Source organism: Anomaloglossus baeobatrachus, chromosome 11 (genome assembly GCF_048569485.1).
Source record: "Anomaloglossus baeobatrachus isolate aAnoBae1 chromosome 11, aAnoBae1.hap1, whole genome shotgun sequence".
In the NCBI taxonomy this organism is placed as follows: domain Eukaryota; kingdom Metazoa; phylum Chordata; class Amphibia; order Anura; family Aromobatidae; genus Anomaloglossus; species Anomaloglossus baeobatrachus.
Genome location: NC_134363.1, coordinates 48,827,569 through 48,852,782, shown reverse-complemented (window position 1 = coordinate 48,852,782; position 25,214 = coordinate 48,827,569). Strand labels below are relative to the sequence as shown.

Genomic DNA, 25,214 nt, shown 5'->3' with positions numbered 1-25,214 from the left:
ATTAATGCACACCTGAAACACACGGCTTCTTTATGTAGCATCATGGGGAAAGTCAAAAGAAATCAGCCAAGATCTCAGGAAGAGAATTGTGGACTTGCAAAACTCTGGTTCATCCTCGGGTGCAATTTCCAGATACCTGATTGTGCCTCGTTCATCTGTACAAACAATTATATGCAAGGACAAACAAGATGGGAATGTCCAGCCATCATACCACTCAGTAAGGAGACAGTTCTGTGTACCAGAGATGATTGTGCTTTGGTCAGACATGTGTATATCAACCCAAGAACAAAAGCAAAACACCTTGTGAAGATGCTGGTGGAAGCTGGTAAGATGAACCTGTGCGGTTGCAGACAGTTTTACTCTAAATACTCTGAAGTTTTAGAGAAATAATAGTTTAAAAAGCCATCCAGAGAAATTAGGGCATGATCAGACTGGTCTGATGACAGCTAGTCATAGGGAGAGGCCTGTCAATCAATTTGAAAGGGTGGAGAGAAGCCCTGGACTAGTCACATCTCTCACTATAGACCCCGGTTGACTTTTCCCAAGTATGTTTTCTTTGAAATGATGCGGTATTTCAGAGAAAAGCCATCTCTGACCGCCATTGTTCTGCCAGGGTCTGACGAGCAATTTGATTCCCATTGAGATCCGCAACTCCACAAGCTCCCAAGACAATGAAGGTCCTTGTAGGTGCAAGTGGCGCCAAGGATTCCAGGTGCAGAAGTGAATACCGGCTGAACACCAGGGTAGCAAAAATCGAAAATAAATATATTTTATGTTCCATTTATCAAAAAAGGGGATGTTTCAATGTTACTAAAGCAAATTTGTGATCATTATTGGCCGTTTATGAAGAAATTAGAGTCAGAAATCCATGAAATAAGGATAGGAACTTACTGATTCCACAGTCCAGGATGAGAAAATCCCTTTAAATCTCTTGTATTAGCATATATGTTGAAGGGGGAGGATTTCTGACTACCATAGCTGTGAACAGACGCTGTAGTGATGCCGGAGACACTGATCCCAACAGGACAGTCCTGGGGTTATGCCGACCTACATCTCATTTAATAGATAACATACTTAAATCACTAATCAGCCCACTACTAGGTATCTCCTGTCCATGGAACTCACTGCCTGCTACTTGTTGTCAAACGAAATCCGTCTCTAACAGCAAAGGCGGATTACAGGAGGTCAGGGAGAGACTTTGCCTCTCTGCTCCTTCTCCCTATCAATCTGCATATAGGCGTGACAGAGAGGCAGGCAAGTCATTGGACAATGGGAGGAGCAATGAGTTCTTGGGGGGAAAAAAAAAAGAAAAAAGGTTCCAGCACCTATAGTGCTGGCAGAATGCTGATGTAGAAAACAGCCTATAGAGCACTTCCTGGACATATTAGATAGGTATGTGCACAAAAAGTATATTTAGCTTGTTTTGGAAGATGAGGACCAAAACAAAGTGCATTGTATTTTTGGCAGTGCATTGTATTTTTCCTGCGAATTGATAATAATAGAAATGGAGCAGGTCATTTTATACATTCAGTTATACGCCTCATAAATATATTACTGCTACGCTATGCTGCAGTAACACCACATAAAAAGGCGATGAGTATCATACGCGGTGCACTGGGAGTGGTGATAAATCCGCTCACAACAAAACAATACTTAAGGCAGCTTCAGATTTATTTATATGGCATCATGGACTCCGGCTCTGCAGTTGTAGAAGGGCCCAAACCCAACTGAGCGGACCCTATACATTGCGTATCGACTCCACCTGTGAAATACGACCGCACACCTTGGAATTAAGGGAAATATTCTGTAGCCTCATAGCTATGGCTGATAACTAGCGATTTCCTTTTTATGGCCCTAGTGTTTGTTTTGGGATGTCCTGTCTGTTTATCAGCGGAATATCATACAGGAAAAGAAAGGATAAAGGAACGAATGGAAAGAGACCAACATGATGTCTGGTGGGTGTCCAAAACGCGTTGTCATAAGCCCTTTCTCTACTACAGACTATTAGGTCCCAGGAATTTTTACAGATTTTTTTTTTTTACGGATTTTTTGGATTTATCCACTTTTTTTTCCTGATTTTTCCCTGGAATGTTTTTTACAGAATTTTCCCAGATTTTTATTTATTTTTTTTACGGATTTTTTTTTACTTTGTCGACTTTTGTTTCCTGATTTTTCCCTGGATTTTTTTTTACGGAATTTTTCCAGATTTTTTGTGGGGGGTTTTTTACGGATTTTTTGGATTTGTCCAATTTTTTTCCTGATTTTTCCCTGAATTTTTTTAATGGAATTTTTCCAAAAATTTTTTTACGGATTTTTTTTATTTGTCTACTTTTTTTTCCTGATTTTTTCCCTGGGTTTTTTTTTTACGGATTTTTTTTATTTGTCTACTTTTTTCCTGATTTTTCTCTGGATTTGTTTACAGAATTTTTTTTACGGATTTTTTGGATTTGTCTACTTCTTTTCCTGATTTTTCCCTGGATTTTTTTTTTTTTTACGTATTTTTTCCAGATTTTTTTTTTTATGGATTTTTTTGATTTGTCCACTTTTTTTTCCTGATTTTTCCGTGGATTTTTTTTACAGAATTTTTCCGGATTTTTTGTTTTTAGGGAATTTTGGGACTAAGCCACTTTTTTTACATTTTTATCTAAGGCCCCTTTCACACTGAGTTCCTCTCCCCGTTCAGTGGTCCCATTGGAGCTTCCGTCCGAAGCCTCCACAAAACGGGTTTCAGATGGGGTCATTGACTATAATGGTGCAGATGGAATCACCGTACGTTCTGTTGTGCACTATTTTCGGGAGTATACTCCTACTGGAGGTGGACACCTAGATGCAGTCTACTACGTCTTGGTGTCCACCTCCAATAGGTGTATATTCCCGAAAATGGTGCACAACAGAGCACACGGTGACTCCGACTGCACCATTATAGTCAGTGGCCCCGTCGGCGCATAAATCTGAAGCCCGTTTTGCGGGGATTTGGATGGAAGCTCCGATAGGACCACTGAACAGGGAGAGGAACACAATGTGAAAGGTGAAAGTGGCCTTCGATAAAAATGAAAAAGTGGCCAAATCCCAAACTCCCAAAAAACAAAAAAATCCGGAAAATTTCCTGAAAAAAATGGACAAATTCAAAAATTACGTAAAAAAAAAAAAAACAGGGGAAAAAAAAGTGGACAAATCCAAAAATTCTGTAAAACAAAACCAGGGGAAAACAAAAATCAGGAAAAAAAAGTGCACAAATCCAAAAATTCTGTAAAAAAAAAAAATTGGAACAATTCCTGGAAAAAAAGTGGACAAAATTCTGGGAGGGAGGGGGAGTGAGAAAATTCCTGGAAACAAAAAAATTCGACAACTCCAAAAATTCTGGGGGAAAAAAAATCTGGAAATTTTCCTGAAAAAAAATCCAAACATTTCGTAAAATCAAAAAATCCTGAAGAAAAAAAAAGTGGACATATCCAAAAACTTTTTTTGGGGGGAAAGCTGGAAATATACCTGAAAAAAAAATCCCAAAACTGCGTAAAATCAAAAAATACTGCAAAAAAAAGAAAAAAAAAGAACATAAACCTGAAAAAAGTGGACAATCCAAAAATTCTGTGGGAAAAAAGTAACTGGAAAAATTCCAAAAATTCTGTAAAATCAAAAAATCCTGTAAAAAAGTGGACAAATCTAAAAATTCTGTAAAAAATCCTGAAAAAAATGGACAAATTCAAAAATGCCGTAAAAAAAAAATCTTGAAAAAGAAGAAAGAGGACAAATCCAAAAATTCCGGAGAAAAAAAAACACAACAAAAACTGAAGTTGTGCCTATCCAAAAGCACAATCCAGCCAAATAAGCATCTTATCTACAATCTATAAACATCTTCCATGGCCCAAACATACCTTCTTGGGGCACCACCACTTTTTTTTAAATTTTAGTCTTACAATTAAAAAGTTTTAAAAAACTTCCTAATATAGATTCGGGCAACAAAAATTTTCCAAAATTCAGCTAAAGCTCTCTATAATCTGTCACCACAAATAAACATTGCCGTAAGCTTTACAAACTGTGCTCCTTCCAAATGTCCAAAATCGAAACTTTTACTTTTTCTTGTTGGCAAATTTAGGTATCAGATAATATTCAAACCATTTTTACAATCCGGGGGTGCACAATTTGATCTGCCATTTTTTTTTTTTTTGCATGATCCAAAACAAGAAGCACCAAAGCCGCTAACAAGCGCTACCACAACCATGACTGAACCCAACACAAAGTCATCGGGATTTTCAAGAAAAAACCCATTTTGTGGTGAGCACGTCTCTCATTGACCAAGCCATTGGTTTATGTGGAGAAACAAAGCGGTTATGTCTTGTTAACGAGTTTCTCCTGGTTGCCGATTGTCCACGTAAAGACTAAGAATGGTCTCAAATTTAGGTAGGAATTATCTTAACGTCTCCAAATTTTCCACCAGTGAATCCAATAAACATGTCATGAGTCATGATGACCATTCTTCAGACCTTCGTTGTCCCAATATGTTGAAAAATTTGCCCCATTGTGAAAAGTGCTGAATTTACCAAATTTTTGGCAACTTAAAGGGACATCCCAGACCAAAAACATACGTGGAATTTGCTCCGATGTCACCCAAGAATGGGAGACCTCATTCAATTTTAGGCTGGGATTAAGGTTGGACCTAAATAGTCCCACGGAAACCAAGAGCGAAGTTGATGGTGACCATTGCCCTATCCTTCCAGGTGGCGCCTTCATCCAGTACCAAACGGAAAAAAAAGAACAAATGGACTTTGGAGGGTTAGGGACTTGTGCAACGATGTCTTAAAGCCCATGGAAAATTTGGGGAATATTTTTGATCAACCAAGAACTTCTCAAGGAACTCGAAGAAGCCATGATCTACACAAACAAGTATTCTACCGGATGGGAAGGAGAGATGATGGTCTTCATGTTATTGCTTCTTCTAGGACGAAAGCTGGAAATGATGAACCAGAATGTGTAAAAGGTTTTGAAAAAATAAAAAATAAAGGCGATAGAGATGATTTAGGACCCAATATGTCTCTATACGCAAAGAATGGACGGATCAGCGCAAGCACAGATTTACTGAAAAGGTCTAGCCTAAGGACGAAACGTAGACCTTGTTCCTTAAAGGAGTTTTCGGAAAACTCCTGTACCCAGCTCCAATTTGTTTCAAAATAAATTGTGCCTTACTTACCCTTCCCAGGTTCAACGACGTGTCTCTTCTGGCGTTCATGGTGTTTATTATTGTCTTTAATAATGACGTTAACTCGACAGCGCTGCAGCCAATCAATTTGTTAAGCTCAGTGTTTGGCTGAAGCGCTGTCAAGAATTCAAACAATAACAGACACCTGGAGCAGCGGTGGAGGCTCAGTGTTGGAGTCGGGGGAGGTGAGTAAAGCACAGTTTGTTCTTTTTTTAAAAAAACTAACTTCAGCCGGGATTTTAGAAAACCCCTTTAATAGCGAGTGATATGAATGTCACAAGCGTCTCTCATGCTTGAAAGACTTGTGACCATTCTACGACCGGAGCTTCACATTGCTCTGTGATTTAAAATGTGTTTTGCTCTCTATATGGGGCTGCAAGGGTTAATGACATTTTCCTTGCTAGCAGCTCCTGGTTAGTCCTTCTCAGGTGCAGCTGATTTGTGACTACTCCCATCTCCTTTATAAAGTCACATGTTCCATCACCTGGTGCCGGTAATAGAATCTCATCAGGCCTGGACTGACCATAGGGCAATTCTGGCAAATGCCAGATGGGCCGGTCCCTGTAGTGGGCCGGTGCCTGTAGTGGGCCGCTGTATCTGTAGTTACTGCCGTGCTCCTCAGCAGTGTGTGCATTCCGGGCACACTAGCTGCAGCAGGACCAGGAGGCAGCGTGCTGTGCTGTGCCGGCCATGCTGTGTGATAGTGTGCATGGCATGCACACACTGCTGAGCAGCACGGCAGTGGCGGTGGCGGTGACTGCAGCTTCCTCCTTCCTATTCAAAATGTATTTGCGTCTTTCAGATGTAAATACATTTAAACAGTGCGCCGGGACGGAGCCCCGCTCCCGACGTGCAGCAACGTGATGAGATCAGCACCTTGCTGACGTCATCACACTGCTGCGGGCGCCACACTGGATGCATCAGGAAGCGGTAAGTGCTCCATGGAGGAGCCGAAGAGACAGGTTTAATTAAATGGGATGAGTGGGGAGGGGCTGAGGGCACATAACGGGGGACACTTGTTAAGGAACACAGGTTTGTGACAGGCAGGGGTGGTTACTGTATTCCGAGGGAGGGGGAGAGGCAGGAGTGTGTAGTGATGGGGGTGCATTGTATTATGTCTGGGGAGGGGGTAATGGAGGGTGCATTGTATTGTATCAGTGTGTCTGTAGGGGGTGATGGGGTGTGCATTTTATTGAGAGTGTGTGTGTGTGTGTGTATGTAGGGGGTGGGCATTGTATTGAGTGTGTATGGGAGGGGGTGATGGGTGCTGCATTGTATTGTGTGTGGGGGGTAATGGAGGGTGCATAGTATTGTGTGTGTGTGTGTGTGTGTATGGGAGGGGGTGATGGGTGCTGCTTTGTATTGTGTGTGTGGGGGGGGAGGGGTAATGGAGGGTGCATAGTAGTGTGTGGAGGGGAGGGGTAATGGAGGGTGCATTGTAGTGTGTGTGTGTGTGTGTGCGCGCGCGTGTGTGGGGGATTACAAAAGAGCAGCTTGGGGGGAATATATAAATAAACAATAATGATAATAATAAAGGGGCAATATGGGGGGATATTATGGAGACAGGCAGTGTGGGGGTATATTATAAAGAGGGCAGTGTGGAGGGGACATTATGGAGAGAAGCTGTGTATGGGGACATTATGGAAAGAGGCAGTGGGGGTATATTAAGGAGAGAGGCAGCGTGGGGGTATATTAAGGAGAGGGGCAGTGTGGGAGGTATTTTGGATAAGGGCAGTGTGGGGGGCTATTTTGTGAAGCACAGCAATTATTTATTCAGGGGCACAGCATGGGAGATATTTATATTTATGGGGCAGTATAATGATACTTTTATTTGTAAAGGTGCTGTGTGGGGAAGTGCTGCTGAAGAATAAAGAGGCAGGTCTTCAGAGACGAGCGGTGGGCACGAAACCTCATCCTGGCGTCTGTACTGCGTGGAGACAAAAGGGATGGAAACGATTCAGAAGAATAAAAGGTACCTGGATGTAATGATTATTTATGATATTGCCTGCGTCTTATCAGTATTGTGGTTCCTGTATGGTCCGGAGTCTGATAACAACAACTCCCAGCATCTCCTCACCATTGTTAAGCTGGGAGTTGTAGATTCCGGCATCTTCCGAGCCTTCCCATTGATCTGCATTGTAAAATACAGAGCGTTTTCCGAGTGGTAAACACCAGAAGAATGGAGCGGTCACTTCTTTTAATCACTTGGTGGTTTTAGAAACCTGAAGGGGGTAAAAGATGCTCAAAATCCTGATCTGTGCACAGCGAGGAGATGGAGAAAATCCTGATCTGTGCACAGCGAGGAGATGGAGAAAATCCTGATCTGTGCACAGCGAGGAGATAGAGAAAATCCTGATCTGTGCACAGCGAGGAGATGGAGAAAATCCTGATCTGTGCACAGCGAGGAGATGGAGAAAATCCTGATCTGTGCACAGCGAGGAGATAGAGAAAATCCTGATCTGTGCACAGCGAGGAGATGGAGAAAATCCTGATCCTGTGCACAGCGAGGAGATGGAGAAAATCCTGATCCTGTGCACAGCGAGGAGATGGAGAAAATCCTGATCCTGTGCACAGCGAGGAGATGGAGAAAATCCTGATCCTGTGCACAGCGAGGAGATGGAGAAAATCCTGATCCTGTGCACAGAGAGGAGATGGAGAAAATCCTGATCCTGTGCACAGAGAGGAGATGGAGAAAATCCTGATCCTGTGCACAGCGAGAAGATGGAGAAAATCCTGATCCTGTGCACAGCGAGAAGATGGAGAAAATCCTGATCCTGTGCACAGCGAGGAGATGGAGAAAATCCTGATCCTGTGCACAGAGAGGAGATGGAGAAAATCCTGATCCTGTGCACAGCGAGAAGATGGAGAAAATCCTGATCCTGTGCACAGCGAGAAGATGGAGAAAATCCTGATCCTGTGCACAGCGAGGAGATGGAGAAAATCCTGATCCTGTGCACAGCGAGGAGATGGAGATGGTCATTCCAGTATTTTTCATAGTAGTCTCCATGGTGGGATCTGCCCCAAAAAAATGTCATTGCACCTTCCCTAAGTGGTGGGTGTCCAAAATTATCACCAGTGACAACAGCTTCCCTGATCCCCTATCTGTAGAATAGGTCATCAGTATTAGTTCAGGGGGATGTGATTTTGTATCCCTGCCCGTCAGCTATGTGACCGCAGCATTATATGGAGAGCAGCATCCTCTTCATTATCTGCGAGACCCAGCTCTGTAGGGAAAATAGCGGCTTCACCAGGTCCTGCTACTAAGAGCAATAAATAGGCCTGAGCTGTAATACTGGACGCAGCCGGGACTACATGTTATATGGTCGTGTTACACAATCTACAAGTGCACAAAGATATTACACATTCACCACGCGACAAGTGGCCTGTGCACCCCCAAATGCCAGGGCTGAATTTTAGTCACAGTCCGGCCCTCAATCTCATCATTCTGTTCTGACCGTGTCATGGCCGTCTCTCTGCATTATAAGACTAGTGGTAGGTTCAGGGCTAGAGTCTCTTATTGCTATGTTGACAAGGGGTTAATGTCGGTTTGTCCTTGCCAGCAGCTTTCTCATTACCTCTCCACAGGAGCTTCCGGTTTTGGACCACTCCCATTCCCTACATATATCCTCCTCTCCAAGTAAAGGGCGCCGGTTATTCTGAACCCAATTGGAAGCTAGGCCTTGAGGTGGAAGGAGCTGGTAGAGCCCTGATCGCAACTGTGTAGGCTGCAGTTCTGACTGCAGCCGTGAAATGGACCTTATCTTTTGTTATTATTCCGTATGTCTTAACTTTCCCTAGTGTTGTATTAGTGCAGCTGTGGGGCTAGTGTTCCTCACCTGCCAGCTCACTAGCCAGGGCTATTACAGGATCTTCCAGGATCTCAGGTATCCTTTTCAGCGACAGGTGCGGAACCTGTATAGGGACTGGCTAGGAGTGCAAGCTACAGTGGCAGGTAACTGGAGGAGGGGTCCATCTTCCACCTCACTAGCGCTAGGGCCCACCGTTGTTATAGAGTCCCTGGTATACCCCTTGTTTTGTCGGGGGTTGCGCTGTGCTTCGTGACACACCACTGTGGAGGAAGGAAGTTCTCTATGAGCTGCTGGTGTTATGCTGCTGGAACATAGCTGTTGCAGTGCTACTTTTTGGAGTATAGTTGTCTGCAGCCCTAGTGTCTGGCTGCAGCAGTGAAGATTGTGTGTATATCCTTTTGTCTAAGTTCTGCTGTCCGTCCTCCTTCCCCTGTGTTGTTACTGTAGTGGTGACGTCTAACGTACTCACTGGCCTTGTCACTATCCCGGATGAGTGGAGGGACAGTAAGGGACTAGGCACGTGACGGCGACGAGGGAAAGGACTCGTATAGGGACGTTGGGGGAGCTCAGGGACCAGACATAGGTTAGTGTCTGGTTAGAGGTGGCCCATCCTCCCCTCCTTCACCATCTTCATAGACACACGTGTATGTCGCCGTGCACCGGACAAGGTGTTGGACAGTTACCAGTCCGAGCGTGACAGTGAACCATTAGAAATAGGAAGACTAAGGCACACGCTGTCCTCCATTCTTCTAAACCAGGAGTCCTTTTTCATTTTTGCACGTGGTCTTTTCTCCAAGCCGGAAAATGTGATATGACATAACGGGGTGCGTTTTATTACTTTCTCAGAATTCGTCGCCATTACGTGAGCCTCGCCCCTAATGACTACAAACAAAAATACTAATATAATCGGTGATATCAGGATACAAAATGGAACAGATCGGCTTTTTTTTTTTTTGCAGCCATTTATTTACAAGGGAATGGCACAGCCTTCTCCAATATAATTAACTCCTCACCAATGCAGCCGTTCTAATTACTGTAATTGTTAATTAGAGATGCTCAAAGTTCTTTTCTTACCACACATAGAGGGAATCAGGGCAGTGTTTCATACGCCCTCGGAAAGTGCTGCCAGCGCTCAGCCCCGTCTTGCCTTCCTCCTCATCTGCGCGTTACATTTCCACCTGCTTTAAAGCAGAAACGGAATACAATGGCAGCATTTAGGAACGGCATCTATCAAGAGAGAAGCCAAAATCCATGGGGGTGGAAGGTGGAGGGCGCGGAGGGATGAGATTTCCGCGCATTGTGCCGCAACGTGCAACGCAAAAGAGAAGAAAAATCCCGAATACTGAGAATTACACTTCAATGTGTCGCCGAACTGACAAGTCAATAGTCAACTTGGCCTAGATTGGAGAACGGCGCCGGCTTCTGAGAATGATCCGATTTGATTGGTAGGGAACCCGGCCCACAATGCGGCGCAGTAAATAGTGCAGTAACTGCAGAAAATCCTACGCAGATGACCTGGCAATCAATGGCGCGGCTGTGGATACCCAAAGCCGTTAAATCAAGTGGGTTCCATTTTTAGACTTAATTGTTTAGACCAATGTGGCAGCAGGATCCTCTCCCTAATATGAATGAGGTCCTGTTCATTTAATTATTAAACCATTATCAAAGAAATAATATATTGTTGCAAACAGACGTTTTCACACTTGTTGGATAAGAGGGTAAATTTTTGAATATACAATAGGTACGTGTCTATATATATATATATATAGTACAGACCAAAAGTTTGGACACACCTTCTCATCTCTAGAACAACTGTTAAGAGGAGACTTTGTGCAGCAGCCTTCATGGTAAAATAGCTACTAGGAAACCACTGCTAATGACAGGCAACAAGCAGAAGAGACTTGTTTGAGCTAAAGAACACAAGGAATGGACATTAGACCAGTGGAAATCTGTGCTTTGGTCTGATGAGTCCAAATTTGAGATCTTTGGAGCCAACCACCGTGTCTTTGTAGAAAAGGTGAACGGATGGACTCTACATGGCTGGTTCCCACCGTGAAGCATGGAGGAGGAGGTGTGATGGGGTGGGGGTGCTTTGCTGGTGACACTGTTGGGGATTTATTCAAAATTGAAGGCATACAGAACCAGCATGGCTACCACAGCATCTTGCAGCGGCGTGCTATTCCATCCGGTTTGCGTTTAGTTGGACCATCATTTATTTTTCAACAGGACAATGACCCCAAACACACCTCCAGGCTGTGTAAGGGCTATTTGACTAAGAAGGAGTGATGGGGTGCTACGCCAGATGACCTGGCCTCCACAGTCACCAGACCTGAACCCAATCGAGATGGTTTGGGGTGAGCTGGACCGCAGAGTGAAGGCAAAAGGGCCACCAAGTGCTAAGCATCTCTGGGAACTCCTTCAAGACTGTTGGAAAACCATTTCCGGTGACTACCTCTTGAAGCTCATCAAGAGAATGCCAAGAGTGTGCAAAGCAGTGATCAAAGCAAAAGGTGGCTACTTTGAAGAACCTAGAATATAAGACATATTTTCAGTTGTTTCACACTTTTTTGTTAAGTATTTCATTCCACATGTGATAATTCATAGTTTTGAGGCCTTCAATGTGAATCTACAATTTTCAGTCATGAAAATAAAGAAAACTCTTTGAATGAGAAGGTGTGTCCAAAATTTTGGTCTGTACTGTGTGTAGATATATATATATATATATATATATATATATATATATATATATATATATATATATATATATATACATACAGGGTGGTCCAAACGTAGGTGGACAGTATGTGTGTAAGGGTTATCAAACACGTGTAAAGTGAAACTAACTCAGTTGCCCTTAGCTACCAATCAGATTCCACTTTTCATTCTTCACAGACTCTTTTGAAAATGAAAGGTGGACTCTGATTGGTTGCTAAGGGCAACTGAGTCAGTTTCACTTTACACCATGTTTGATAACTCTATCACACATACTGACCACCTACTTTTGGACCACCCTGTATATATATATATATATATATATATATATATATATATATAATTGCCTTATTCTGTCTGTCTGTCTGTCTGTCTATCTGTCTGTCTGTCTGTCTGTCTGTCTGTCATGCTCCGAAATTGTGTCCTTACGGTGACACAAAGCTGATTGGCCGCTGGGCTCGCCATGGCCCCGCCCCCCCACACGGATTGGCCTCTCGCCCCGGCTCTCTGCAGGCCCCGCCCCCCTCACGCAATGCACGCTCGCTGTGGCCCAACTGACACGGGGCTCCGATTCCCAGGTGAGTACACACACATCAGATCACACTCACTCTCACACACACCTCACACATCACAACATGCTGGGATATCGCTTGCTTCTACACCGGCTCCGTCAGGATCCCGGCAGCGCCAGACATAACCTTGCGATGCTGGGATCTTAACGGAGGCCGTGAAAGCTGGTAACCATTATACACATCGGGTAACTAAGGTCCCTTAGTTACCCGATGTGTATCATAGTTACCAGTGTACACCGGCTCACACTCACTCTCACACACACCTCACACACACATCACATCGCATCCACACATCAAGGTCCTGCAGCTGCGGAACATACATAACATAACAGCACACACACACACACACACACACACAAATCAGATCACACTCACACATACCTCACACATTACATCGCATCCAAATACTCACAACATCCTGGGATATCGCTTGCTTCTCGGCGGCGATACTGTGCTGTGAGCTTCCAGGACCTGACGGAGGATCACATGGCCAGAAGCATGTGATATCCCCGGATGTTGTGAGTATCAGCGCGTATGTGCAATATCGTCAGTGTCTGTGTGTGTGAGTGTATGCGATCGGGTGTGTGTGAGTGGATGCGATCGGTTGTGTGGGTGAGTGGATGCGATCGGTTGTGTGGGTGAGTGGATGCGATCGGTTGTGTGGGTGAGTGGATGCGATCGGTTGTGTGGGTGAGTGTCGGCAGAGGAGCACGGCGTGCTGGAGGAGGCTGGGAGCAGAGAGGCTGATCTTGGGGAAGGCTGGGAGGGGGAGGCTGATGCTGAGGGAGGCTGGAAGGAGAGAGGCTGAGCAAACGTGCTCCATCCGCCATACTGCGCACTCCCCATCGTGCTGCATCCGCCATGCTGCGCACTCCCAAACGTGGTCCATCCGCCATGCTGCGCACTCCCAAACGTGGTCCATCCGCCATGCTGCGCACTCCCAAACGTGGTCCATCCGCCATGCTGCGCACTCCCAAACGTGCTCCATCTGCCATACTGCGCACTCCCAAACGTGCTCCATCCGCCATACTGCGCACTCCCCATCGTGCACCATCCGGCATGCTGCGCACTCCCAAGCGGATGGAGCATGATGGGGGGTGCGCAGCATGGCGGATGGAGCACGTTTGGGAGTGCGCAGCATGACGGATGGAGCACGTTTGGGAGTGCGCAGCATGACGGATGGAGCACGTTTGGGAGTGCGCAGCATGCCGGATGGTGCACGATGGGGAGTGCGCAGTATGGCGGATGGAGCACGTTTGGGAGTGCGCAGCATGGCGGATGGACCACGTTTGGGAGTGCGCAGCATGGCGGATGGAGCACGTTTGGGAGTGCGCAGCATGGCGGATGGAGCACGTTTGGGAGTGCGCAGCATGGCGGATGGAGCACGTTTGGGAGTGCGTAGCATGGCGGATGGAGCACGTTTGGGAGTGCGCAGCATGCCGGATGGTGCACGATGGGGAGTGCGCAGTATGGCGGATGGAGCACGATGGGGAGTGCGCAGTATGGCGGATGGAGCACGTTTGGGAGTGCGCAGCATGGCGGATGGACCACGTTTGGGAGTGCGCAGCATGGCGGATGGAGCACGTTTGGGAGTGCGCAGCATGGGGGATGCAGCACGATGGGGGGTGCGCAGCATGGGGGATGGAGCACACCTCCCCCCAACACACACACACACGCGCACTGCACAACACACACACACTAGGAATCACAAACAACGCCCTACACAGACACCCACACACACAGACAACGCTGCACACACAAATATACGCACATACTGCACAACACACACATTGCTCAAAACATACCTCCCCCCAAAACACACCACACACACAAACCGCGCAACACACACACACACAACGCTACAGACACACAGCGCTCCACAAACAACGCAACACACGCAACACACATACAACACCGCTCTCACCCCCCGCGACACTCAGAACATGTACAGCGCCCTACACAAACACTTGGTAACTACACACAACAACATCTATATAACAAAAATCATACATGAACTACACAATACATAAATTCTAGAAACCCGATGCGTAGAATCGGGCCACCTTCTAGTATATATATATATATATATATATATTCCTAGAACTCTAGAAATGTTCGAAATGTTCCGAATTCTGGTGTTTTCAAGAGTTTTCTGCTATGAAATAGGAAAGACCCTGGCTTTCCTTAGTTACAATGAAGAAAATAACTTATTGACCTTTGCAATAAATATTCTCCAAGCCATTTTTTTATTATTATTTCTGGAAAACCCTATTTTATGAGCCAAAGATGGTCTGAAGGAACTAAAGAGGCAACATCCCTCCCAAAAAGGACCAACAAACAAAAAAATTGTCTAAAAGAGGAGTCAATATGTTCTTATGGCTTATATTAAAATTTGAGATTAGCCTGGACTAGCTTCTTTGATGTCCACTTCTCCGCAGGGACAGATTTCTCCTATTAGATGAAAATTGTCTCTCCAGTAAAGGAGACAAACTCTAGCACAGCGCCACCTATTGGAAGTAGCGATCCTAAAAGTCACAAGTGGATTTTTGACAATCCTTTGCAATATGACTCAGGATATATATATATGCCAGATCAGAATTCTGATCTGGCTTATATATCCTGAGTCATATTGCAAAGGATTGTCAAAAATCCACTTGTGACTTTTAGGATCGCTACTTCCAATAGGTGGCGCTGTGCTAGAGTTTGTCTCCTTTACTGGAGAGACAATTTGAATATTTCCCAGAGGGGCATTGCAGCTATAAGTCCCCTTACCTGGCAGCCAGACTGGCTTGCAAAGTCTCCTTAAGGAGAATAGTGTTCCCCCGTGGAATTTTAGGGGCATTGCAGCTATAAGTCCCCTTACCTGGCAGCCAGACTGGCTTGCAAAGTCTCCTTAAGGAGAATAGTGTTCCCCCGTGGTCCTATTAGATGGGCTTTCGAGTGATTCTACCTCTGGAGGACCTGACATGTCTGAGCATCACATAAACAGCCTATTGAGCTCATTGTGACTTGTGCAATACTTAATATCCCCTGTGGAGGCGCTGTAGGGGAACTTACTTCCAGGTACCCTTGCATATTATATTTGGTAGCAGACATTGACTAACTATCCTGGCTCAGTATAAAGTAAAAACAAAAAAGCCTGCGATCCCTGTTCACTAAATACAGTTTATTGGGGAAAAAAACAACAAACTGTCCTTTACTCACTCTCCCCTGGTCCATGACTGAATCTCCTCCCCTGCTCCCTTTTACTGAGCTAAGCAGCACTTCCCAAGAATACAGCACAAACCGCTCAGCTCACTAATTGGCTGCAGCGTTTTCAACATGATGTCAACACTGCAGACAATGACAGACACTGGGACCAAAGATAAAGACTCGGTGTTGGACCAGGGGAGGCTGAGTAAACCACAGTTTTATTCTTTAAAAAAAAAAAACAGCAGCTGTGTGAGAGGGTATTTTTTCTGAAAATTAAAAAAAAAAAAAACAACATGTCAAAAGCCAAATTAGAACACTGCTACATCAATAAATAAAGATATTAAAGGGACTCTGTCAGCAGAATGATGTAGGGGCTGAGAACCTGATTCCAGTGATGTATTACTTATTAGGCTGTGTATTATAGTTTCAATACAATCAGTGTTTTATCAGCAGTAGATTATCACTACATCTCTCGTGCCAGGCAGTCCAGCTACTCTCCATAACCCCGCCCCAACACGGATTGGCAGTGTTCACAGGAAGCTGCCAATCAGGAGTGTGGGCAAGGTTATACCCAGCTCAGCATTGTGACCTCTGTAATTTACAGCAGAGAAAACTGGGATTCCATCAAAACTGCAGCAAGCAACCCAGTAAGTGATATGTCGTTGGAATCAGGGTTTCAGCCCCTACGTGATGCCACTCTCAGATTACATAGCAAAAACCTGCTGACAAATTCACTTTAAGGGTATATTTTGCAACAGCCAGGGCACCACATTGCCAGTCTAGGTGGTAAATATTTTTTGGGCCAATTATTAATTGGAAGACCATTTTAAATATCAAAACACAAGTGCCATCATATCTTCACGCCGAGGACGCTCCTTTGCCATTAGGCAGATTAGGTCTGTGCACGCGGGACTCCCGAAAACAAGAAGTGACTGACAACCCTTATGAGAAACACAATGGTGACTATACCGGTTGTCAACAATCCTTTCCAGAAACCAATCTGGTCGGACGAGTATTTTTTGACAACCCTCCTTTTACTATGACCGGGACAAATATAATGCGTGGATGTGGAGACATCTGTTCTACAATAATCGTATACACAAACACTCCTATAAAAACACCCATCAAGCTTTTATTTTCTGTCGTAAAAACCAGGAATCATTTGCTTCTCCCAATAAAATGCTCGCTTACCATCAAAGAAATGCAAAATTACATAAATATCAACACCCCCCGATCTAACCGGTGATGCCCCGCCATGTTGCATTAACCCCCTATAGCAATGATAATATCAACTTAAAGGGATACAGTCATCCCCATGCACAAAGCAGCCATATTGGACGTTTAGGTTAAAAAAAAAAAAAAAAAAAGGCAATCTGGCACGCAGAGGGTTAAAAATGTACATCACTCACTAATCCGGGAGGACACAAATCAGGGCGGAGAAGGAAAAAAATGCATATAAAGGAAGAGCCGGAACCATAAAGAAAGCAATGCAGGCAGCGCTTACATCCTGACGGTGCACAGTGACCCCACCACATTCTGCTGCTTCCATCTCAATTGTGATATATGATGAGCCGCTTTCTTTCCCATCCCCCCTCCTTCTTTTCCATCCATAGCCAAGGGAAGGAAGGAGCGATGCACTAGGGGTTTCCATTAGGGGCTGGGGAGGTGTAAAGGGAATTGCGGTAACGCATGGCACTATAAAAAAGGGCTAAACAGGAATGATCCATGGCCAGGAATGATCCAAGGCCAGGAATGGTCCAAGACCAGGAATGGTCCAAGGCCAGGAAATGATCCATGGCCAGGAATGATCCAAGGCCAGGAATGATCCAAGGCCAGGAATGGTCCAAGGCCAGGAATGGTCCAAGGCCAGGAAATGATCCATGTCCAGGAATGATCCATGGCCAGGAATGGTCCAAGGCCAGGAATGATCCATGGCCAGGAATGGTCCAAGGCCAGGAATGGTCCAAGGCCAGGAAATGATCCATGGCCAGGAAATGATCCATGGCCAGGAAATGATCCATGGCCAGGAATGGTCCAAGGCTAGGAAATAATCCATGGCCAGGAAATGATCCAACACCAGGAATGGTCCATGGCCAGGAAATGATCCAACACCAGGAATGGTCCATGGCCAGGAAATGATCCAACACCAGGAATGATCCAACACCAGGAATGGTCCATGGCCAGGAAATGATCCATGGCCAGGAAATGATCCAACACCAGGAATGGTCCATGGCCAGGAATGATCCATGGCCAGGAATGATCCATGGCCAAGAATGGTCCATGGCCAAGAATGGTCCATGGCCAGGAATGATCCATGGCCAGGAATGGTCCATGGCCAGGAATGGTCCATGGCCAGGAATGGTCCATAGACAGGAATGGTCCATGGCCAGAAATGGTCCAAGGCCAGGAATGGTCCAAGGCCAGGAATGGTCCATGGCCAGAAATGTATGGATAGGAATTGTCCAAGGCCAGGAATAGTCCATGGCCAGGAATGGTCCATTGATAGGAATGGTCCAAGGTCAGCAATGGTCTAAGGTCAGGAATGGTCCATGGCCAGAAATGGTTCTTTGCCAAACCACTTCTTTAACCCTTTTCCAACCAAAAGCAGATTTGTAAACATTTAGGGAAAGCGATGACAGATTTGCCGCCCTATAGAATACAGTGGAAGAATTCTTTGCCTCTCAACCTCTTTTCCTTCACCTGGGGCAAAGGTTCACACTGTGGCCAAAGAGGCTTGCCGGCACCCTCCTAGAATCTGGGGCAGATGCCCAACTTCCCCATAACAAGGTTTGCTTAAAATCCTGCAGCAAGTGCTACATTTTTTTTTTTATTATTAAAAACCCTTATTTGTACAAGAGAGGTGCAGAAAAGTCTCCAATGAATCCACTGTGTGTGAACGAAGCCGAAGGGGCCTCATAAACCTTAGATAAAAGTTGGCCAAAACTACTAACTGATGAGATATGGGGGACTGCAGACTCCCCCATGATAGAGGATGTCGGAAAGTTAAAAATTGGGAGGTTGGAATTGAATCACCTGATCCTTTTATTCTGCGGGCAGATCCACCTGACAGCTGCTAAAGCCCCCCATAAATATCCCTTAGCCAAACATCTCGGGGCATCTCTTTTCCCCCATTCTTGGTTCGGATGAGTGCCCCCTGTGTTTTCTATAAGAGCCACTGGAAATCCAACGTGCCGGATCCTTCATCATGTCGGGGGAAAGTCTGGAGACCCCCATATACATTAGACTGGCAGCCCAAGAGCTTTCGAATGGAGGTATAAGTCTTGAAAGAATATAGTAGCTATAAAGATTTCTGCAACAGATTCAGTCTGGTTCTGTAGGGGGGCACTGTGGGTGGTCCTCTTATTGGGTCATTGGTTGCAGCCTGGTTCTGCTTAAGGAGCTTTGCAATTGGCATTGTTATGGGGGCACTGTACTAGTCTGTCTCTGTTATGGAGGCACTGTACCAATCTGGTACGGTTATGGGGGCACTGTACCAGTCTGGTACTGTTATGGGGGCACTGTACCAGTCTGGGTCTGTTAGAGGGGCACTCTGGCTCTGTTATGGGGGCACTGTAGCAGTCTGGCTCTATTATGGGGGCACTGTAGAAGTCTGGCTCTATTATGGGGCACTGTACCAGTCTGGCTCTATTATGGGGCACTGTACCAGTCTGGCTCTATTATGGGGGCACTGTAGAAGTCTGGCTCTATTATGGGGCACTGTACCAGTCTGGCTCTATTATGGGGCACTGTACCAGTCTGGCTCTATTATGGGGGCACTGTACCAGTCTGGCTGTATTCTGGGGGCACTGACGCTGGCATGTGTACATGATGAAAGGCCTGGAGCAATATTGAAGGCAAGTGTTACACGTCCGGCAGCCTCGTCCAGACCCGGAGCCTCATGTCTGGGTCACTGCAGGTAATCCTGGCCTCCATGGACTATCAAGCATAAATATGACACAGGATATCCTGATCAAATCAGATTGGGTTGTGAGCTCCGCGGCACCTGGACAGCGCAGCCCGTGACCGGGGACAATGGACATGCGAGGCCAACCCTAGAGGTACAGTGATGAGGATTGTTGGATAAGATTTGCCTTTCAGGGTTGTAGGAAAGTTGGGTGACACACTAAAACGGAATCAATACTGGTCTTTTCACCAAAACATAAAATGACAATAGGCATTATTATCAGAGGCCGAGTATACGGAAGCCACATATACATGCAAGTAAATGACGGCCCCCGACTGCGTCCAATCACTAATCTGCTGGGGCTGAGTAACGTTACATCAGGAACATGGCGGGGTCATTGTAGGTAATGCCGGCATCCAGACTACGGAGGAGCGACGTGAAATCAGAGCATGATATCCAGATTGAAATAAATGGCAGCGATCGATGACGACGTGAAGGAATAGGCCGTCTTAAAGGAGAGGGGATTCTCTTTCATAGAAGGACGGATGCAATTTCCAGCATCGCCCATTGATGCAATATGGAGCTAACAGGCGGCTGGTGTGGGGCCTCCGTCTTCCTCCTGCACGCGGGTGCAGCCATTCACAGCCATATGTTTATCGCCTCGTGCCTAATAATCCATTTATATTATAAGTCACTTAGGTCTGGAGAGAACATCTTCCCTTCTAGACGGCCGGTAGAGAACACATATATGGATATAGGGGCAAAGGGAGTGCCAGAGGGGGCCAGATCCAGGGATGCCCGGGAGGTCAGATGCAGAACCCCCCCCGCCCCCCCAAAAAAAACCATTGAGGATTATAGAGGGTCTGACTGGCCTCATTGAAAGAAGGGCAAAGGGAGTGCCAGAGGGGGACAGATTCGGAGATACTCGGGAGGTCGGATGTGGAACCCCCCCAAAAAAAACATTGAGGAATATAGAGGGTCTGACTGGCACGTGACTGGCCTCATTGTAACAAGGGCAAAGGGAGTCCCAGAGAGGGCCAGATTCGGAGATGCCTGGGAGGTCAGATGCGGAACCCCCCAAAAAACAATAAGGAATTTAGAGGGTCTGACTCGCCTCATTGAAAGAAGGGCAAAGGGAGTGCCAGAGGGGGGCAGATTAGGAGATACCCAGGAGGTCAGATGCAGAATCCCCCCAAAAAAACATTAAGGAATATAGAGGGTCTGACTTGGGACATGACTGGCCTCATTTAAAGAAGGGCAAAGGGAGTGCCAGAGGGGGCAAGATTCGGAGATACTCGGGAGGTCGGATGTGGAATCCCCCCCCCCCAAAAAAATAAGGAATATAGAGGGTCTGACTGGCACGCGACTGACCTTATTGTAACAAGGGCAAAGGTAGTGCCAGAGGGGGCCAGATTTGGAGATGCCCGGGAGGTCAGATGCAGAACTCCCAAAGAAAATCATTGAGGAATATAGAGGGTCTGACTGGCACGTGACTGGCCTCATTGTAACAAGGGCAAAGGTAGTGCCAGAGGGGGCCAGATTTGGAGATACCTGGCAGGTAACCCCCCCCCCACCCCCCACCAGAACCGCCCCCAAAAAAAAACAAAAACAAAACAAAGAACTATTAAAGAATATAGAGGGTCAAACTGGCACATGACTGCCCTCATTCAGACGCCCAAACTGTTAATGTATGTGTATGTATATATACAAGTATTAATAGTGTGTGTGTATACATATATATATATACTGTATATAAATATAAATATATATATATATATATATATATATATATATATATACACACACACAATTCACTATTAATATTTGTATATATACATGCACATATATTAATAGTGAATTGTGCCTAAGACCCTTATACAGCTATATACAGATGAAGATGCATTATGTGTCATATATATATATACACACACACACAATACACACACATATATATATATATATATATATATATATACATATATATATGTACATATATATATATATACACAATACACATATATTTAATAGTGAATTGTGCCTAAAACCTTTGTACATTGCTACAGAATAGGGTGGCGCTACATACAGATGAGGATGTATAAGGAGCAATGCATGGTATTAAAATTAATGGAAGATATTCCAAAAATGCTACCTTGTATAAGAAATGTGGAACACATAAGAATCGCTACATTGTAGAAGAACTAGGAACGTGGAAACCATAAGAATGGAATGTAGAAATATTGAAATAGTAAATATTTATTTACAAAATAAAGACAAATAAAGCCATAAAAGTAGCCATCGTGATGGGAAAAGGATACTAGAGGGATGAGAATGTTGCAGACATAAAAAGGATGGGATACAATGGCATAAATGGGGGGAGGGCTGCAACACTGGTTGTCAGGGAAGGATGTGATCAGGCAGTAGCAAGGCAAGATATGCAGAAATGGGAGAGGGCAGCTGATAATGCTCCATTAATCCCTTCACTGCTGGAAGGGCCTGCAAACCACTCAGGGGAATGGAAGACAAACTGCAAATGGGTGGGCTGATCAAAAAAAAAAAAAAGGCAGGTGCAGGATGAATGAGGACTGATGGAAAAGCTTCCGAATGAGATCAGAATCCCCATAAAGATGCCAATACATGCACAATATATTACTGGGAGGGGAGCGTTTAAAGGAGCCAGCAGCAAGGAGAGGGTTAACAACGTGATGGCAGACATTGTAGAAGGCAGGGAGATGTCACCCGGAGTGGTACCCGGTCCAGCTGGAGGAGGAGCGGGACCCGCCTCCATTACTGAACAGGTGCTGTCAATCATCCACCCACCCTTTTACCTTACCTGTTCTCCTCTGGGTGGGCCTCTCCTGATGGTGATGCCGGTGTCTGGGGTTTCTTCTTTAGGGACCCCCTCAGTCTTGGAGTATGAGGCCCCTAATAAGACCCCCCCATTATACCTGGTCCTTCTATGTTACAAAGCCTCAATATTACACCTACCCCCCCCTGTATTACATGGTACCCCCCTCCCTAAAGCTTTGATCACATGACCTCGGCTTGATACAATGTATCAGCACAGAAGCTTCTATCATCGCATTGTATCTCCCCAGACCTTGTATTACTGCTCCTCACCCCAAAACCTTATGTGACACCACTCCCTGTGCTACAGCTCCTCACCCCCAGGGCCTTATATTAGAATGCATCCTCCTGTATTACAGCTCCTCACCCAAGTAGCACAGCTCCTCACCGCTGCATTACAGCTCCTCACTTCTGTATTACAGCTCCTTGCCTCTGTATTACAGCTCCTCGCCCCTGTATTACAGCTCCTTACCACTGGATCCTGTATTAAAGCTCCTTACCCCAGTATTACAGTTTCTTGCCCCTGTATTACAGCTCCTCTCCCCTGCAAGACAGCTTCTAGCCCGTTATTACAGCTTCTCTCCCTGTATTACAGCTTCTAGCCTCTGTATTACAGCTTCTAGCCTCTGTATTACAGCTCCTCGCCCCTCTATTACAGCTCCTCGCCCCTGTATTACAGCTTCTAGTCCCTGTATTGCAGCTCCTCACCCCTGGATCCTGTATTACAGCTCCTCACCCCTGTATTACAGCTCCTCACCCCTGTATTACAGCTCCTCACCCCTGGATCCTGTATTACAGCTCCTCACCCCTGTATTACAGCTCTTGGCCCCTGTATTACAGCTCCTCACCCCTCTAGTATAGCTCCTCACCCCTCTATTACAGCTCCTCACCCCTGGATTCTGTATTACAGCTCCTCACCCCTCTATTACAGCTCTTGGCCCCTGTATTAGAGCTCCTCACCCCTGTATTACAGCTCCTCACCCCTGGATCTTGTATTACAGCTCCTCACCCCTGGATCTTGTATTACAGCTCCTCACCCCTGTATTACAGCTCCTCACCCCTGTATTACAGCTCCTCACCCCTGGATCTTGTATTACAGCTCCTCACCCCTGGATCTTGTATTACAGCTCCTCACCCCTGTATTACAGCTCCTCACCCCTGTATTACAGCTCCTCACCCCTGTATTACAGCTCCTCACCCCTGGATCTTGTATTACAGCTCCTCACCCCTGTATTACAGCTCCTCACCCCTGTATTACAGCTCCTCACCCCTGTATTACAGCTCCTCACCCCTGGATCTTGTATTACAGCTCCTCACCCCTGTATTACAGCTCCTCACCCCTGTATTACAGCTCCTCACCCCTGGATCTTGTATTACAGCTCCTCACCCCTTTATTACAGCTCCTCACCCCTGGATCCTGTATTCTTATCCTCAGTATATTCCCAGTATAGTCCCAGTTCCCCTGGCTCTCCCCCCCTGTGTCCCTCTGTCCCCTCCTCTGCCCTGGGTATCCTGGGTATCTGGATGCTGGGCTCTTGTTTTCCTCCGCTCCCTACCTCTTCTCCTCCAGTCTCGGTCAGAGCTGCAGGCTATGGAGCGGAGATGCAGGTGTCCCAGCTCTGCAGCAGCTCCGGTAGCCGGCGACAAGGGAAGGAAAGCCGGTGTCTTCCAGCTCCATCATCCCTTCCAGCTGACACCCCGCTCCGCCCACATCGCCCAAACAACGGGGTGCACAGAAATCACCCCTATTACCAGCCCAGCAGCCGCACCGCCCTGGCACCCAGGCCACGCCCTCTGAGGGTTTGACGGACATGCGGCTCAGCCAATCGAGAGGCCGCAAACCTCTATGGAGGCGTGGCTACAGTGTCTGAATGACACAGACTTGGACGAATAGCGAGAGAGGTGTGTAAAGAGAGCCCATCTGCCAATCAGAAGAGAGGAGAGGCGGGATCAAATTTAAGGGATGATGTCATCCCGAGCGTGGTGAGGCTGCTTAAAGGGAAGGTGTATGGGGGATGGCAGGCAGGGAGGAGGGCAGGTGGGCACTGCCAAGGAGGAGGCAGGCAGCACTGCGAGCCTCCACCCTGTGCACTGCATGTGACTGGGGCTCTAATGGAGTGATCCGGGTATATTACTGCACAATCTATAGGAACATGTGCTCTGTACAGACATGGTGTGAACACGGGCTCATTCCAGACTACTTGTGTCTGTATTGTTTGGGGGTTTTGTTTGTTTTTTTATTGTTTGGGGGTTTTGTTTGTTTTTTAATTTGAAAAATGTACAAAATATTTTTTTATTTTTAATTTTTTTATAAAAAATTGCACTTTTTTTTTATTTGAAAAATTTGCAAAATGTAATATTTTTTTTTATTGTTTTTATTTATTTTTTTTTCTTAAAAAATTAGCAATATTTTTTTTTCAATTTACAAAATTTGCAACATTTGTTATTTTTTTTTTTTTTTTTTCAAGTTTGCTAAATTGATTTTTTTAAATTTGCAACATTTAATGTTTTTTTAGTGTTTTTAATTTTATTTTAAAAAAAAATTAGCAAAATTAATTTTTAATTTTGTTACAATTTCAAAATTTGAAAATGTAATGTTATTTTTTGTTTTTAATTTATTTTTTATTTTTTAAAAAATTGCAAAATTGATTTTATTGTTTTTATTTTTTTTATTAAAATTTGCAACATTTATTTTTTTATTGTTTTTAATTTTTTATTTGATTAAAAATAGCAAAATTGATTTGATTTTTAAATTTATGTGATGTTTATTTTTTTATTGTTTTTAATTTTATTTTTTAAAAAATTGCAAAATTGATTTTTTTTTAGTGTTTTTATTTTTTATTTAAAAAAAATTGCAACATTTATTTTTTTATTGTTTTCAATTTATCTTTTTAAAAAAAAATTGAAAAATTGATTTTTTTTTTAATTTGAAAAATTTGATGTTTTTTTATTGTTTGTTTTTTTATTTGAAAAATGTACAAAAT

General features: G+C 45.0%; 1 protein-coding gene across 3 annotated transcripts in view; it reads right to left on the bottom strand.

The window, feature by feature from the left end:
• PPFIA3 (PPFI scaffold protein A3) overlaps positions 1-22,368 on the bottom strand; it is a 159,885-nt gene extending 137,517 nt beyond the window's left edge. For 2 of the 3 annotated variants that reach the window (XM_075328207.1, XM_075328205.1), the window contains exon 1: positions 22,217-22,368. The gene's annotated coding sequence lies outside the window, so the exon portion shown is untranslated. The remainder of the gene's footprint in view (positions 1-22,216) is intronic. The other variant, XM_075328206.1, reaches the window with a different exon arrangement.
• Positions 22,369-25,214: the final 2,846 nt, after the last annotated feature.